The sequence below is a fragment of the Chelonoidis abingdonii genome, chromosome 8 (genome assembly GCF_003597395.2).
Source record: "Chelonoidis abingdonii isolate Lonesome George chromosome 8, CheloAbing_2.0, whole genome shotgun sequence".
In the NCBI taxonomy this organism is placed as follows: domain Eukaryota; kingdom Metazoa; phylum Chordata; order Testudines; family Testudinidae; genus Chelonoidis; species Chelonoidis abingdonii.
The window spans coordinates 52,649,267-52,664,413 of NC_133776.1; positions in this window are offsets into that span (position 1 = coordinate 52,649,267).

Below are 15,147 nucleotides of genomic sequence, written 5' to 3' on the forward strand. Positions count from 1 at the left end.
CCCATGCTTATGCAACCCCCCCTGTTCCCCATCCCCTGACCGCCCGTCCCCCGAACCTCCGCCCTATCCAACCGCCCCCTGCTCCCTATCCCCTGACTATCCTCTGGGACCCCCTGCCCCTTGTCCAACCCTCCGGCCCCCTTACCATGCTGCACAGAGCAGCATGTCTGGCAGCTGCACTGCCTGACCGGAGGTAGACACGCTGCCACTCTGCCGCCCAGAGCACTGCCCATGTGGCGGGGGATGGAGGACAGCAGGGGAGGGGCCGGGGGCTAGCCTCCCTGGCCAGGAGCTCAAGCGCTGGGGAGGACGGGCAGGCCATAGTTTGCCACCTCTGCTCTAGCGAGCGGTAGACTGGCCCGTTGGAGCTGGGTGTTAGCACCCAAAGACCGCCAGCCTTTCAGCCACACAAATGCTTTCCTCTTGACTATTCCTTGCAAATTAACAATAGGTGAATCCATGTCCCACTGAATCATTCCCCTGGGATATCCAGCCCCTGATGCTGGCTACTCACAGAAATAGCACATCCTCTGCCCCAGGGGTGCAGTGAACCCCAGTTTACCAGTGTTACCTTAAACCACCATTCCTCACACAGTACTTGTGAGAACTTGTAATAAAACAAGTAGGGCTGTCAAGTGATTAAAAAAATTAATCGTAATTGATTGCACTGTTAAACAATAATAGAATGCCATTCGTTTAAATATTTTGGATGTTTTCTACATTTTCAAATATATTGATTTCAATTACAACACAATACAAAGTGTATAGTGCTCACTTTATATTTTTATTACAAATATTTGCACTGTGAAAAAGATAAATAATATTTTTCAATTCACCTCATACAAGTACTGTAGTGCAATCTCTTTATCATGTAAATTGAACTTACAAATGTAGAATTATGTACAAAAATGCATTCAAAAACAAAACAATGTAAAACTTTAGAGGGCTGTAAATTCACTCAGTCCTACTTCTTGTTCAGCCGGTCTCTGAGACAAACAAGCTTGTTTACATTTGCAGGAAATAATGCTACCTGCTTCTTGTTTGCAATGTCACCTGAAAGTGAGAACAGTCGTTCGCATGGGACTGTTGTAGCTGGTGTTGCAAGATATTTATGTGCCAGATGCGCTAAAGATTCATATGTCCCTTCATGCTTCAACCACCATTCCAGAAGACATGCATCCATACTAATGATGGGTTCTGCTTGATAAGACCCAAAGCACTACAGATCAACGCATGTTCATTTTCATCATCTGAGTCAGATGTCACCAGCAGAAGTTTTTCTTTTTTGGTGGTTCAGGTTCTGTAGTTTCTGCATCAGAGTGGTGCTCTTTTAAGACTTCTGAAAGCATGCTCTGCACCTCGTCCCTCTCAGATTTAGGAAGGCACTTCAGATTCTTAAACCTTGGGCCCAGTGATGTAGCTATATTTAGAAATCTCACGAACAACATGTGCTAGATCATCATCCAAGACTTCTATAACATGAAATACATGGCAGAATGTGGGTAGAACAGAGCAGGAGACATACAGTTCTCCCCAAAGGAATTCAGTCATAAATTTAATTAACTCTTTTTCTTTTTTTAATAAGCGTCATCAGCATGGAAGTATGTCTGGAATGGTGGTCAAAGCATGAAGGGGCATACGAATGTTATATCAATGGCAGTAGAAGGGACGCAGTGCAGGTGACACCGTTTCAGATTCAAGGTGAACCCATGATCTTCCTCGAGGATGGGCAAGCATACCAACATCTTGGCATGGTCATGGGTTTCCACGTCCGACACCTGAAGATATCATCACGGAGATCCTATGAGATGTGGGCAGGATTGACTCCTCCCTACTGGCACCATGGCAGAAGATCAATGCCTTGATCTTCTCATATCTCATTCATCCTGAGGGGATCTGCCGTGATGAAGGCACCCCTTAACAAGGCAGACAACACCATCAGGCAGCTAGTGAAGAAGTAAATGTTTCTTCCCCAGAGAGCCAGCAATGAACAGGTGTACATTAGGGGGGAGGGATAGATCAGTGGTTTGAGCATTGGCCTGCTAAACTCAGGGTTGTGAGTTCCCTCCTTGAGGGGCCACTTAGGGATCTGGGGCAAAATCAGTACTTGATCCTGCTAGTGAAGGCAGGGGGTTGGACTCAATGACCACTCAGGATCCCTTCCAGTTCTAGGAGATGTGTATATCTACATTATTTTCTTAGGCTGGATATTAGGAAAAACTTTTTCACTCAGAGAGTGGTGAAGCACTGGAATGGGTTACCTAGGGAGGTGGTGGAATCTCCTTCCTTAGAAGTTTTTAAGGTCAGGCTTGACAAAGCCCTGACTGGGATGATTTAGTTGGGAATTGGTCCTGCTTTGAGCAGGGGATTGGACTAGATGACCTCCGAGGTCCCTTCCAACCCTGATATTCTATGATTCTACATCTCGCACAGGCAGTGCAGCACCAATGTCCCTTGAATGAGTGATCTCTGTGACATTGCGGTGATCAGTCATGCCTTCCGTCTTCTGACGTCCCCTGATGCCATGGTGAGGAACATTGCAGAAAGTGCTATGAAGGATGTCTTCAAGAAGCAAATCGCAAGGATCCCTCCAACCAAGATGTTGCCACCTACCTGAGTAGCTCATTGGAAGGCAAATTTGGAAGAGACGGAGAAGACTTTACTTTGCTCTGGACTCATGCCCACAATGCTAATCGACAACTGGAGATGTGTATAAGCTGCCACTGGATGTGGTGTGAGGAACGCCAGGAGTTGGGAGTCCTGGTACCACAGGTAAAGAATGCAGAGCACACAATGTCACTCTGAGAGTTAGAACCATGCTGGAGAGGACCCTGAAGAATTCCCTCTGCTGCCTATATGTGGAAAATCTGAAATGGAAGCTGGACCAGGGCAAGGCATTTGAGGTTACGTGCAAGTGGGATGCCAGCAACCACTTCCTCCCCAGGGGTAGCTTCACCTGCTTTGCTGACTGGAGGTTCATCAACAAAGCCCAGCTCAACTGCGTTCCGCTGAATGAGCTGTCCACCATGCAAATCTGGACAAATGATGCAGGAAGTGCGTCTATGCCAATGAGACCCTACCCCACGTCCTGTGTAGCTGCAAGCCCCATTCCAGAGCCTGGCAGCTGTGACACAACGCTAACCAAGATCGCCTAGTCAGAGCCATTCCACCACGCATAGGGAAGGTGGCCGTGAACTCCACCATCCCTGGAACCAACAGCCAACTGCAACCAGACATTGTCATTACCAACAAGGACCAGAAGAAGATCATGATGGTGGACGTCACAGTGCCCTTCGAGAACAGGATCCTGGCCTTCCATGATGCCCGAGCTCGAAAGGCGGAGAAATTAGTTGAAACAATAGTAAATTAGTTGAAACAATAGTAAAGAATAAAATTGTCAGACACATAGAAGAACATAAATTGTTGGGCATAAGTCAACATGGTTTCTGTAAAGGGAAATCATGTCTTACTAATCTATTAGAGTTCTTTGAAGGGGTCAACAAACATGTGGACAAGGGGGATCCAGTGGACATAGTGTACTTAGATTTCCAGAAAGCCTTTGACAAGGTCCCTCACCAAAGGCTTGACTGAGCACACACACATATTAGAAGAACATAAATTTGTATGCTAAGCAAATGTTTTCTCAAATAGTGAGTGAGTAAAAATCTGTCTAAACTAATCTATTAGATTTGTTCCCTTTCATATGTCAACACAAATGTTGAATAGGGTGCATACGCGAGTGGCGAGACATATGAGTTAGACTAGATGTCCAGAAGACACGCCTTTGACAAGGTACCCCTCACTTATTACACAAAAGCGTCTTCTGCTACGATAAGACACTTCCAAATAGTTTTTCGATTGGCACATGGCATGAGATGAGAGATAGGATTTGAGCTCGTACATTAAGAGATTTGAGAGCTGTTACATTAGACAAGGGAACAAGGGTATAGAATAAGGCTAAGAAGAGTTTTCAGTATATGGACTAGAAGAGGGTAACGATTAAGGTGTTAACCCTCAACCCGAGCTCAGTCCTAGACACAATTCCGGATTTTATGCGAAATCGATATCATGATAAACTAGATATCGGAGGAAAGGGATAAACATGAGCCTAATAGCATCTAAAAGTGGCGAGGATAGAACGTAGACCGCGATAATTGGTTTAAACCCATATAGCAGAGTTGTGAGAGGAGACTAACACAAAAGAATGCACTCTTCACGAAAACTAGGTGATTTGGCACAAAATGGCAAATGAAAAGTGTGAATGTAAGGAGATAAGATTAAATTAGAAGCACAGTTGGAAAAAGATAGAGCACACGCAATTACTGAACCTACACGATGACATATTATTGAGTGTGGGAGACTGCTAAATCTATGTGAAGCACAACTAAATACAAGAAGTGAATCTTGGAATGCTATCTTAGCGTAGATAGTTCTCTGAAAAGAGGTCTCCAGTGGCATTCCTTGTGGTCAAGCACCAGCAGCATTCCAAAAAAGCTAAACAGAACTTAAGTGAGGTAATCATCACAAAGGATAGAGAATAAGAATAAATGAAAATATTTATAATGAACCTCGCGTGAGAAAATACCAGTGTATGCTGACACCACAGTGCTGAATAGCTGCGAGAGCGAGTTAGGTCTTCCACGACTGCCCTATACAAAAAAGTAAGATACTAAAGTCCCCATCTAAAAAAAGTTCCAGAGAAGGGAAGCTGATAATGAATTAGGGGTTTGGGAAGAAACACAGGTCCATAATGAAGCGAGAGATGTAACATTGAACAATAGCGCTTGTTCAGCATTGGAAAAGATGATGACTAAGGGGACCGTGATGATGAGTAACAGTATACTAAAATCATCCCTGCTGGTGTGAGAAAGTGAATATAGGAAAAATTATTTACTTGTCCCAAATATTAAAGAACTAGGGCACCAAATGAAAATAATGGGCCTGGCAGGTTAAAACGAATACAAGAAGTTCTTCACACAGCGCCAGTCAACCTGTGGAACTCCTTGTCTGAGGAGGGTTTGAAGACAGGATATAACAGGGTTAAAAGAGAAACTAGATAAATTCATGAGTTAAGTCCATTAATGGCTATTGCCCGGATGGGTAGGAATGGTGTCCTAGCCTTCTGTTTGTTCAGAGGGAAATGGAGCAGAAATGGATGGCAGAGACAGATCACTATGATCATTCCATGTAGAAGTTTCATCTCCCTTCTGCGATATGGGTTTGCCGGTTGGCATTGGTCACCCGTGAGTTCGTAGCATCAATGATACGGGCTGGATGGACTTGATTGTGTCTGAGAAATCGCGTAAAGTATGCTCATGATCTTGATGTTCTTATGTCAGCATATTCCCCTCTGGCAACAAGACCTTGAAGAAGACTTAAAGGGTTACCCAACGGCTTCGAGCATTCCTCATCCGTGTCCTACTTCCCATGAGCCCTGGGCACATGGCACCCAGGTAGGGCCCCAAGTACCAGTGTGGTGAAGAGAGATGCAGAATTGGTCAAATTGCTTATGCGTCTTGGCGAATGTGGCAGATTGCTGACTCGGTTCGGATGCCATCAATAAGTGGAAGTGACTGGAACACGATCCCTCTTTCATACATAGAACAATGGCTATTTGCCCGGATGGGTAAGGAATGGTGTCCCTAGCCTCTGTTTGTCAGAGGATGGAGATGGATGGCAGGAGACAGATCACTTGATCATTACCTGTTAGGTTCACTCCCTCTGCGATACCTTGGCATTGGTCACTGTCAGTAGACAGGATGCTGGGCTGGATGGACTTTTGGTCTAACCTAGTATGGCCATTCTTATGTTCTTATGAGAAATATGCCCCTCTGGCCAAAACCTTGAGAGCTAAGGGTTACCAGGTTCAGACACACGTGCTTATCCCATGAGCCCTGGGCACATGGGACCCCAGTGACGAGTGTTGAGAGAATGCAGAATTGGTCAGCGCTACGCTTGGCTGATGTGGCAATTCATGGTGTCGGATGCCATCAGGTGATTGAGGGACATCTACATAGAACACATCACCAGACATGGGTCATACCAGGAGAGATGAGCTGACGTGCCGATGAGAAGCACAGTCAGGAAAGTAACTGAAATATTTTCCTCATGGACTGTATTTTCGAAAAGGACAACCAACCTTAAATTCTCAATTACTGAGAGACAATCTTCATTCATTGATATATTTGCTTTCCATAACCAGCTCTCTGTATAACTTTTCATAAGGGATGTACCCAAATACTTGGATGCTAATATCTAAACCAGGGGTTTCAAAGTCCTGGCCTGCAGGCCATTTGTGGCCTAAGAACCTCCCCAATGTGGCCCTCAGAGCTCCAGCAATTTGGGGGCCTGGTCTATCCCTTGGCCCTGCCTGCCACCCCCGGGCACTCCCCCACCCCCCGGGGAACCCCCAGGTGATTTTAAATGGCCCGGGGCCCTGCCCACCACCGGCAGCACAGCGGAGATGAACAGCTTCTTGCATGCTCACTCCATGTGGCTGCCAGTCTCTCCCTGCTGCCCCAGGGCAGGGTGGGGCTGTGCCTCCATGTGCTGCCCTGCCCTGAGCACCCCTGTGGCCAATGGGAAGCTGGGGGGGGGGTGACTCGGGGCAGCAGCATGCGGAACCCCTTTTCACCTGCTCCGTCTTGGAGCCCCAGGTAAGTGCTGCATCCCCCTACCTCCTCCCCACACACCCCCTCCTGCCCCCAAACTCCCTCCCAGAGCCTGCACCCCCTCCCCCTTCCCACATACCCCCTCCACCCTCAAACTCCCTTGCAGAGCCTGCACCCCTCCCCCTCGTCCCTCCCAGAGCCTGCAACCCCACCCACTCCTCCTGCACCTCCACCTCCACCCCCTGCCCCAGCCCAGAGCCTGCACTCAGCACCCAAACTCCATCCCAGAGCCTGCACCTCAGACCCCCTTCCCCACCCAAACTCCCTCCCAGAGTCCAGCCTCTCACCTCTTCTGCACCCAAACTCCCTCCCAGAGCCTGCACCCCAATCCTCTACCCCAGACCTCCTCCCCCAGCCAAACTCCCTTCCAGATCCTTAGGCAGGTGGGAGCGGAGTTTTGGGGAGTGGATTCTGGGCAGCATTTAGCTCCCATAAATGTGAACAAACTCGTTCGTCTTAGTGATTGGCTGAACAAGAAGTGGGACTGAATGGACTTGTAGGCTCTAACGTTTTACATTGTTTTGTTTTTGAATGTAGTTATGTCACTAACAAAGTCTACATTCATAAGTTGTGCTTTCATGATAAAGAGATCACATTACAGTACTTGTATGAGGTGAATTGAAAAATACTATTTCTTTTGCATTGATTTCAGTGGATCAGCTGAAACTGCCCTTTACTGACATGGTGATTAAAAACAAATCCTGCCAAATCTAGTTGTACTGAAGCAGTCTTTTGTCTTCATCAATAGACAGGGCCACCCCTGTCTGCTGTAATTAGGGAAAGCGAATAGAAAGTGTGAAAAATTGGGATGGGGGTTGGGGGTAATAGGCACCTATATAAGACAAAGCCCTGAATATCGGGACTGTCCCTATAAAATCAGGACGTCTGGTCACCTTGGTTGTAATATTCCTTGTTGACTTCCAAGGGTTTTGATTGTTTGCAGTTGTCTTTGATGGTTTTCCATTGATGGTTCTGGGATGGACATTGCCAGATAACTGAGCCTGGAATTATGGTGCTGGCTGACCAGGGAGGGGTGGCCACGTCCTCTGCATAAATAGGCTGTCACCGAGTAATATTGCTGTCTGGTGTCTCCTTTTAACCTTAAGACCATTGGGGCACAATTTTCAATATAGTTACATTATTCCTTAAAAGACCTTAAATATCACCTGTACACACATCACACCAGGATTATGAACATCCATAAGCTGCAAGTGTTCAGTAGAGACCTGAGCTGTTACCCTTGCTGGGCCATTCCCTGTATGCAATGGATTTGACATAGCGAGTTTGTCAGGTCTGAGACAGGCATTGTTTGCAAAGAGCAGGGGATCCACTGACAAAGGAGCCTTTGTGGCACAGAGCTGGCAGATGCTCTTCGGGATGAGGCCAACCCCTCTACCCCACCAGCCTGCGGAGACTTGTTCCTCCTGCATGAGCTCGTTGGATCATCAGCCATGCACCAAAGCACAATAGGACTGTCTAGACTCATGGGGATCAGCTTCTAGCGGTGAGGGGTTGTGAAGTACCCTGCTGTGAAACTGTGGTGTGAGGAGCAGTGGTGTGAGGTTGGGAGCCCCCAGAAGCACCCAAGGTTTGCTGTGGGAGTCCCAGTGAGCTTCCAAAGGCCCACAGGGAGGCCAATAAAACTTTTAAGGTCTGTAGAAGGAGTGAAATCCCCCCACTCCACTGCTAATCCATCACCCTTTCTTCACTGCCATGGCCCATTCTCCTCTTCTCCCTGCTGTCTCCCCTTCCTCCCTTTTCTGCTGTCCCCAAACTCTGCTGCCACGCTCCATGCCCTAAAGCTCCACTCTCTTCCTTTTCCAGCAGGGGACTTGGGAGATGGGTGAAGCAGGAGAGCAGGCATGCCCTCTCTCTGATCCGGCAAAGGAGCATTAGCAGAATTCCTAGTGGTGCTGAACACACTTTTCTTAAAGCATCCTAGTTTACCAATAATCCATCTGGTGAATGTCAGTGTTTGGGGAAAATTCTCCTCTTCCCATTGAGTGCTGAATTCCCTCTTTGCACTCAATGGATGATCTGTTTTACAACAGCTGTTGAGCATTGTCTCACTATCTGGAGTGGCTCACGACCCTGAGTGCCACTCCCAGGGCAGATTGTCAGAAAGCAGGGCACGAACCCGAACTGACGATGTGTTCTAGAGTTAGATTTCACCAACCTGGTAACGAGTGAACTCAAGCGCTATAACAGCCTTAACACGGAGTCACAGACAGTCTCCTTGGACACTCTGATTTATCTTGCCCCCCAGGCAAACCTGCCTTTGTGATAGATGGTCTCTTACACCATCAGAACAATATTCAAGTTACTCCCAGTCCTAAAGGGCCAGTCACTTACCCCAGCAAGTCAATTGCACCCTAGATCTCTTACCAAACTAAACACTTGTAGCCAATCCTATAATAAACTAACTAAAGATTCATTAACTAGGAAAAGAATTGAGAGTTATTTACAAGGTTAAAGCAGGTGAAGATCCACACACAAATGAGATAGTCTCAGGTTCCGAAAGATGATCATAGCTGCTATAATACACATGCTTTATATGTCCTTTGCACTCAGTCGGGTGCAAGGTAAACAGCTCAGAACTCCTTGCTTATGCTTAGAAACTCTTGCCCCTCAGAGTTCAAGAAGCACAGGAATAAAGTTTCTTCTGATCAGGCATTTTTATTGCCTTCCCCCAGAGTTCAAATTGAAAGAACAAGCGACTGAGCCCATCTCCTTTTCATGTGAGTGGGGCAGGCAATCGACAAAAGTCTTTGTCCTTTGATGTTGCACAAAAGCTATTCATAAGGTCTAAACACTAAATGTGTTCTTATCAGCTTAACATCTAGTTAACAACCCTAACACACAGGTGAACCAGACTGGTTTCCAGCTATACATTTGTCAGTGCTCAGTGAGGCTTAGGAGCGTTGGCATGAACTGGCCCCTGGTTTGCCAGGGTCACAAGCAAATTCTGATATCAGTCCTGTATTCAAAATCTTAATCACTTTCAAAATTAATTTAAGCAACTAATCTTTGTTCTGGGGCACTAGATCTCTGCTAGGTGAATTGTCCAAGCTATGGGTCACAGTCATGGTACTGGCTCGCACCTCTGTCCCCTTCCTGGTCTCTGTGTACACCCCTTACCAGTCTGAGAGTGGAATTTTGCAATTCTCCCACTCTCAGACTGGGAGCCGAGTACACCATTCTGGAGGAGGGTTGACTAGTGCACTCCAGGGTGGCTGTGTGTGACATAACAGCTATTTCTTTTCTAGTGCCCCCTGCTGGTCACTCTGGCCCCGTGTTATTCCACCTCTTCTCACGATTCAGCCCTCCAGCCAAGTCACATTTTAGTGCCTCCCCTTCTGGCGGAACAGAGAGTCCAACAAACAACAAGTCTTCAGCCCAGGGCCGGCTCTGGCTTTTTTGCAACCCCAAGCAAAAAAATAAAATAAAAGGGGGGGGGTGGCCGGAGCGGAAAAGCAGAGGAAAAAACAAACAAACAAACAAAAAAACTCTGCTGCACAGCCAGAGCGGCAAAGCAGGGGAAAAAAACAAACAAAAAACCTGTGGCATGGCCAGAGCGGCAAAGCAGGGGAAAAAAACAAAACAAAAAAACCACAAACACGGCGCAGCTGGCAAAGCAGGGGAAAAAAAACAAAACAAAAAGCCCTACAGGGCAGCTGGATCCAGGGTGCAGGGGAACTCCCTGTGCTGCAGAGTGCGCGCCCGGTCTAATGGAGGGGCGGGGGAGGGGAGTGGGGGGCAGAGAGAGAAGGGAGGCGGCCAGGGCTTCAGCAGGGTGCTCGCCACGCGGCCCCTCCCGCCACACCGCCCGCCTGGAGGGCTCTGCGCCGCTCCAGTCGGCTGGGAGGGAAGGACGCGGGCTGCCCTGCCGAGTTTGCTGCAGGGCGCTCCCCTCCTCCGCCCCCGACAGGGTGGCCAGATCGGTGAGCCAAAACAAAAACAAAACCCGGCCGTGCCACCCTAGGATTGGGCAGAATGCTGCCCCGTAGAATCTGCAGCCCCAAGCAGGAGCTTGCTCAGCTGGTGCCTGGAGCTGGCCCTGCTTCAGCCCCAACTCTGGGCCCTGTGTTTCTTGCACCCTCTTGTGGCAGGGCTTTCAAATATCCAGATCCCCTTATATCATGAGGCTTCACTCCACCTTCCCAGTGGCTGGTAGGGAAACCCAGGCTCTCCCACTACACCAGGTTCCAGTCCAGGGACCCTAGGACAAGCAGCCATGGTCTGCTCCATAAGACACCTTGCAGCTGCTTTCCTGGACTCTCTCCTACCATTAGCCGTTCTTCAGGCCTCTCCCCAGCCTCTTTCTGGGGTTTTTGTGACAAACAACATCTGCCAGGTCTCCTCCCCAGAGTAGATTTGGTTCCTGATCTTGTGTCAGGCAGGGGCAACTCCAGGCACCAGCAAGCCAAGCGCGTGCCTGAGGTGACAAGCCACGGGGGGCGCTCTGCCAGTTGTCGCGAGGGCGGCAGGCAGATTGCCTTCGGCTGCATGCTTGCAGAAGGTCCACTGGTCCTGCGGCTTCAGCGGACCTCCCACAGGCGTGCTGCCGAATCCGCGGGACCGGGGACCTCCCGCAGGCAAGCTGCCAAACGCAGCCTGCCTGCTGTGTTTGGGGTGGCAAAATACCTAGAGCCGCCCCCGGTGCCAGGGTCAGCCACAGGAGCTTGCTCCAATCCTGTGTCTTTCAGGCTTCTTCCTCCTCATTCAGAAGACTTCCTGCTCCCCACCCAGCCCACCATTCCCTGATATCTCTCTCCCTGCAGCCCCCTTCATCTCATCAACATTTTCTTCTTGGGTTCGTGGTGCAGTTACTCACTTCCTGAGTCTCTGGCCACCACTCACTGGACTCTGTAGTGATGACTTACATTCCCCCACCTTTCCCAGTATTCTTAAAGAACTGCAGAATAGCTTTTTTAATTGGGACCCATTTTCCTTGTACAGTAAAACCTGCCTTAGTGACCACCTCTGAAGAGAGACCACCTCTCAGGAGTGACTACTTGCAGAGGCCACAGAACTTTTTCCCCTATCATTTGTCTGTGAAGAAACTCTGAAGAGCGACCACCTCGCATTTGCAACCAGTGACCATATATTCTTTCTTCCTTCAGAGCCGGATGCCTGGCCAGCAGCTGCCACTCTTTGCTCTGCCTTCAGAGATGGATGCTTGGAAAGCAGCGGCTGCTTGCTGGGTGCCCTGCTCTTAAGGCAGCTCTGCTACCAGCAGCAGTGCAGAAGTAAGGGTAGCGTGGTATTTCCACCCTTACTTCTCTGCTGCAGCTGGCCGCGGCGCTGCCTTCAGAACTGGGCATCCAGCTAGCAGATTCTGCTTTCTGGCTGCCCAGCTCTGGAGGCAGCAAACCTTTGAAGAGAGACCATCTTTTACAAGTGACCACATTTGCTAACTCCAATGAGTGGTCACTCTTGGCAGGTTTTAATGTATTCTGGAGAGGTGCTGCAAAGAAATGTTTGTTACTCCAAGGCTTCTGCATTTTCTATATAAAAATATCTCCTTTCACTGGGACAGGCTTTACAATTCCACAAGAGATGATCTATTGTTTCCTGGACCATACGTGTTTTGCATAGCCAATCTTTACTTTTGTTTATTAGCAATAGATTATTATTAAATTCACATTTACCTGTTAAAATTCTGATCAGAGTCACTTCCCTCTTCCCCTCCGGGCCTTGGTTCATATCAATATTTTCAACCCTTGGGCATGCTTCACAGAATTTTTTTCCCTTCATTTCATGTGCCCACATTCTTCCCATATCTTTCTTAGCTCATTTTTGATTAAGTCTTTCAATTCCAGTTTGCTTAAAGGGATCTCTAGGTCAGCTTGTACCGTACATGCTTAATGGAATTTTTTGCCTCTTAGTCAGTCAATTTGTGGCCAGCTATCTCAGCATGCAGTGGGATCCGTGTTATTACTAGGGTCACATGCCAGCCAACTGGGCCAATTTGGTCGTTAGCAGTCATATTTCATTACGTGTATCATTTCTGCTGTCAGACTTGCCATTGTATGGTGCCTGCCGCCCTGATAAGGAATTGGACAAGATGGCCAGGTCAGCTGGCTGCACATCTAAGGCCCAAGTTAGTGCCAGCAATATTCCTGTACGCTCAGTCATAATGACAGACATAAAGTTAGTTAGTGCCTGAATGTGAGCACTCAGAAAGCTGTTACCACTCTACCTGTTCCTTCCTTTTTGGAGCCACCAGTGTACTGTTGGCAACCGCATCCCAATTTATCACAGATATATTGGGTTTTTATATTGTGTATATTTATCATTCTTCTCCTTTCGTTTATTTGATTATATAATTTTATGTCTCTCTCTGGAGCAGGGTGACGGGGAGGGAAGGCAGGGAGGAGTTCTAGTGAAAGAGTATTTTCCCACAGCTACTTTAAGTCTTTGTTTTCATTGAGATTTATCCACTTCTTTACCATACTTGCATAAGGAATGTTGAGTTTTTGTCCTGCCCGGTCTCTGCTTAATTCCCATCAGTCGGTGTATATTAGTTTAGGGTTATCTTCAATAATCCCTAGTATACTGGGCCAGAAGGGGAACTCTAGGCATTTCATTCTAAGAGTGATAGACATTTCTCTAGCTCGGGGTAGGCAACCTATGGCATGGGTGCCGAAGGCGGCATGTGAGCTGCTTTTCAGTGACACTCACACTGCCCGGGTCCTGACCGCCGGTCTGGGGGACTCTGCATTTTAATTTAATTTTAAATGAAGCTTCTCAAACATTTTAAAAACCTTATTTACTTGACATATAACAATAATTTAGTTATATATTATACACTTATAGAAAGAGACCTTCTAAAAATGTTAAAATGTATGACTGGCACGTGAAACCTTAAATTAAAGTGAATAAATGAAAACTTGGCACACCACTTCTGAAAGGTTGCCGACCCCTACTCTAGCTGCTATCTCCAGTACACAGAGAGGCATAGTAATGAAGGCTATACGCTATATGCCTGTGCTTGGATACAGTCTAGCTTTCTCAGGTTTGTTTTCCATGCTGACCTAAAGGCCTAGCAGCCATACTCAATTAGAGATTGGGTTAGCGCTCTATATAGCATTATCACCCTTTTCTTATCTGCGCCTCAGGAGGTTCCAGAGCAGGGCCACCTCCAGCTTTTTTGCCACCTCAAGTGGCAAAGCAGAAAAAAAAAAAAAGAATAAAGCCAATTGGCGGCCCTTTGGCGACAGCTCAGTCGGGCCGCTCCATTCTTCAGCTGCAGTTCAATGGTGGGTCCTTTGCTCCCTCTCTTCCTCTTCGGCAGCACTTTGGCAGCAGCTGAAAGAGGAAGAGAGGGACTGAGGGACCCGTCGCCAAATTGCCTCCAAAGACCTGGATGTGCAGCCCCTTTCCATTGGCCGCTCCAAGCACTTACCTCCTTTGCTGGTGCCTGGAGCCGGCCCTGTTCCAGAGATACTTTTATGTAACTTGATTCTTCCTTTGCACTTATTTATAATATTTTCAGTAAGATCCCTCCATGTGAGCTTGTTATCAAATATCTCATCTAAGAATTTGTCCTTTTTTTGCTATACTTATCTGCTGGTCAAATATGTATGTATGTACAATAGATAGATGGATAGATTTTACCTCTTTTGAATCATCTGTGTTGTGAAGATCTTTCCCTTAGTTTTGTCAGTGGAGAACTTGAAGCCCCACCTGTTTCCCCGTTTTGTACTCTGAAATCCATCCTTGTTGCTTTCGATAGCACTTTGAAGGTTTCTGCTTTTCATCCATACGCTACAGTCATCAGCAAATCATGAGATGCCTATTCCTGTACACGTCTTCTTTGGAAGGTCATTTGTCATGATGACAAAAAGGGTGGAGCTAATCATATTCCCCTGTGGAGTTCTGTTGGTCACAGAATAGAAGGTGCAAAAGGGTTTCCCCCACCTAGCGTTGTATAACTCTTTTGCTCAGAAAAAGAACGAGGTGTTCCTGTGGCACCTTAGAGACTAACACATTGATTTGAGCATAAGCTTTTGTGGGATAAAACCCTCTTCATCGGATGCATGCAGTGGAAAATACAGGAGAAAGATCAGTATATACACAGAGAACATGAAACAATGGGTGTTGCCATACCAACTATAATGAGAGTAATCAATTAAAGTGGGCTATTATTTAAGATGCCACAGGTACTCCTCGTTCTTTTTGGGGATGGGGGAGTGTGAGGGCTGGGAAGAAGAGGAGGGACAGCATTAGGGTTGGGTCTCAGGGGGAAGGGGTAGTGTGGAGAGGCAGGACCATGGTTCTAGCGCAGGTGTCCCCACCCCCAGCCTTTTAGGGCACTTCCACTGCTCCTGCCAAACAAGTGATATCATTGCCAATTACTGACTTCAGCTAAAACACAACTTGAGACAACTTCTAGCACCTCAACTGCTAGAAGAGGGCTTCATCCTCCCTGATTGAACCAACCTTGTTATCTCTAGACTGATTCTTGCTTGCA